At 41.0% G+C, this 3,158-nt stretch overlaps 1 pseudogene; it reads left to right on the top strand.

Annotated features, from left to right (window-relative positions):
- Positions 1–869: 869 nt before the first annotated feature.
- On the top strand, positions 870–987 carry LOC124617099 (annotated as a pseudogene).
- The last annotated feature ends 2,171 nt before the right edge of the window (positions 988–3,158 follow it).

Below are 3,158 nucleotides of genomic sequence, written 5' to 3'. Positions count from 1 at the left end.
GGGTGACAATTTCTTGTCAAAGATTGTTACAGGCGATGAAACATGGGTTCATCACTTCGAACCTGAAACAAAACGGCAATCAATGGAGTGGCGCCACACCCACTCCCCTACTAAGAAAAAGTTTAAAGCCATACCCTCAGCTGGTAAAGTCATGGTTACAGTCTTCTGGGACGCTGAAGGGGTTATTCTGTTCGATGTCCTTCCCCATGGTCAAACGATCAACTCTGAAGTGTATTGTGCTACTCTTCAGAAATTGAAGAAACGACTTCAGCGTGTTCGTAGGCACAAAAATCTGAACGAACTTCTCCTTCTTCATGACAACGCAAGACCTCACACAAGTCTTCGCACCCGAGAGGAGCTCACAAAACTTCAGTGGACTGTTCTTCCTCATGCACCCTACAGCCCCGATCTCGCACCGTCGGATATCCATATGTTTGGCCCAATGAAGGACGCAATCCGTGGGAGGCACTACGCGGATGATGAAGAAGTTATTGATGCAGTACGACGTTGGCTCTGACATCGACCAGTGGAATGGTACCGTGCAGGCATACAGGCCCTCATTTCAAGGTGGCGTATGGCCGTAGCATTGAATGGAGATTACGTTGAAAAATAATGTTGTGTAGCTAAAAGATTGGGGAATAACCTGGTGTATTTCAATGCTGAATAAAACAACCCCTGTTTCAGAAAAAAAAGTGTTGCATTACTTATTGAACTGCCCTCGTACAACTCGTATACTGTGCAGCTCTCTAAGAATGTCTGGTTAGATGCAACAGAGGATCCTATTTTTAAGACAAATCGCCATGGAACTGGAAGAACATCATACCTAAACTCTCCAAATAAAGTATTTTGTCTAGATATTTAAGAAAGGAGCCAACCGCCTTGCCGCAGTGGTAACACCGGTTCCCATCAGATCACCGAAGTTAAGCGCTGTCGGACTGGGATAGCACTTGGATGGGTGACTATCCGGTCTGCCGAGCGCTGTTGTCAAGCGGGGTGCACTCACCCCTTGTGAGGCAAACTGAGCAGCTACTTGATTGAGAAGTAGCGGCGCCGGTCTCGGAAACTGATATACGGCCGGGAGAGCGATGTGCTGACCCCACGGACCTTCATATCCCCATCCAGTGATGGCTATGGGCTGATGATGACACGGCGGCCGGTCGGTATCGTTGGTCCTTCATGGCCTGTTCTGGAAGAGTGTTTTTTAAGAAAGGATCCACTCAAATCTGTGAGAGAAGGAAGCAGTCGTCGATTTTATTGGATTTTCATGCACGGTATTAGGAAGTAAGACAAGACAGGCGCAATATATTACAGAAAAAAATGACAGGACGAAACCACGTTGTGTTAAACACCTGATCACTTCTAAAGCATTTGTTATCGGCGGCGTCCCATACAAATGGATTAGGCATCCGCCTGTACAATATTCAAGAAATCCACATCCATCGTTTCCTTGGTCGTTTATATCTGTCCTTCCTAGCGTATTGTTGTTCATTGTTTGCTTGGGTTTAATTCGGAAGAAAAATGTGTTCATACAAAAGCAAAGATACTTGAAGTACGACTTATACCTTAGCTGAAATTCGTTCACTATGTCACTATTTACATTCTTTGATACTGTTCTTCGTTGTAATCCAGAGTTTGAAAACTACTCGCAAGGGAACACACCCTAGTGTCAATAAATTATCTTGATGAAACTTGTCGGATGTGTAGAGGGGCGAAATAGTTGGAAGAACTTTGTGAGAAGACTCTCCAATATAGTTCTGTTGAAAGATTATGATGTCAATCCCCACTTGAGAAACAATATAATCAAGCTGCGGTCATTACTTACAATCAATTCTCTTCGGCAAGGCTTAGCAAAGTATTGAAGTACCTTGACAAAAATCGAAACACCTAGAGGATCAACCGTGACAAATTAAAAATCCTGATGAATTATGTTTTACATTCTCTGTTGTGTAAATTATGTGAGGAAAGTTCCTTCATCTTATGTGCATGGTGTAAAAAAAGCGTTACGTTTTAAGCATTTCCTTACAGGTTATTCAATTAACAAAATACACATGTGGAATGTTAAACTAAATAAACAAATAAAACATGAATGTAAAACGTAAAATAACAATTTAAAACGTAAAACAAATATAAGTAAAATAAATAATAAGAACAGTAATGAATTTTTGGACATTTTAATTGGATATGTCGAAAATACTCCGACAGCTTATTGCGTACGGTTTGTTTTCCAGAACTGGTATTTTAGAAATCAGCTTTATTACAAGGAGATGTTGAAAGGTGGCTACACTGAGCCACTGCGCCAGAGATTGCGCCAAAGAGTATTATTCAGCCGCCTCCACGGAGTGCTTGGGGAGAGGTCGTAGTAGTCAGTGCTTGGGGAGAGCTCGTGGTAGTCTGTGTTTGTTGAGGTGTGCTAGTAGGCAGTGCTTGCTGAGATGTGATATTGGAGAGTTCTGGTTGAGATGTGGTAGTAGCGAGTCGGTGTGGAGAGATTGTAATGTTTAGAGTGCTTTTCATCAATATAAACGAAGGTAAAAAAAAAAAAAAATATTTTCTTTTCTCTCTCGTTATTTCAGTGTCCTAAATAATGCGTCATTACAGGTTCAGTCAACAAAGCGTCTGGCGTGTGTTCTTGTAGTAGAGTGTAATTCTGGGTTTCCTGCGCAATTATAGTATTTCTAATTTTTTTTCTGTCACGTCAGTATAAATGGTATTTGAAATTTCTTGTCTTGTTGAAGAAGAACCGTGCCAGATGTGTACGTTGAGTCACACTCCCACACACAGAACAATTACACTGGTGCTTTGGTTTCGTAGGTTTTATAGTTGCTGGGGACTTAATTAATTAATTGTATTAACAGGAAATTTTCATTTCATTCTTTGTTGTTGTTCTTTGCAGTCAGATTGCGTACTAAAACTAGTCAGGGCCAACCGTTTACGAGACACAGCGTAATCGGACATACAGTTACTAAAAAATATTTGGATTTTATTAAATTAAGCCCCCATGCACGTGGCGACCGCTGCTTCGGATCGTCCCTTGGAATTCTTCTGATTGTAAAAATAGTAGACAGTAGTATTGTTGTAGTAATTTGTAGTTAGTAATTGTAGTCTATTTTGCATGTGTAGATTCTTCTAATGGTATTTTCCAAAATTTAAATTTGTTG

This window comes from Schistocerca americana, chromosome 5 (assembly GCF_021461395.2).
Source record: "Schistocerca americana isolate TAMUIC-IGC-003095 chromosome 5, iqSchAmer2.1, whole genome shotgun sequence".
NCBI lineage: Eukaryota > Metazoa > Arthropoda > Insecta > Orthoptera > Acrididae > Schistocerca > Schistocerca americana.
Note: the sequence above shows the minus strand (reverse complement) of the source record. Positions and strands in the feature narration are given on the sequence as shown.